The sequence below is a fragment of the Arachis ipaensis genome, chromosome B08, assembly GCF_000816755.2.
Source record: "Arachis ipaensis cultivar K30076 chromosome B08, Araip1.1, whole genome shotgun sequence".
In the NCBI taxonomy this organism is placed as follows: domain Eukaryota; kingdom Viridiplantae; phylum Streptophyta; class Magnoliopsida; order Fabales; family Fabaceae; genus Arachis; species Arachis ipaensis.
The window spans coordinates 21,484,901-21,485,143 of NC_029792.2; positions in this window are offsets into that span (position 1 = coordinate 21,484,901).

A 243-nucleotide genomic window follows, 5' to 3' on the forward strand; every position below is an offset into this window, starting at 1 on the left:
TTAAATTTTTTATTAAGTATAATCTTTTAAAATGATATTAATATCAATAAAAAATAATATTATTTGAAAAAAAATAATAAAATATTACTATTTGTGTAATATTATAATATTGTTAAATTGAAAAAAAAAACAAAATATTATTATTTATGATGCACGGAAATTGACATGGACACAGAACATACACGACACGAGATACGTCGATATGTAGATTTTAAAATTTTACAAGACACGAGGATTTGATAA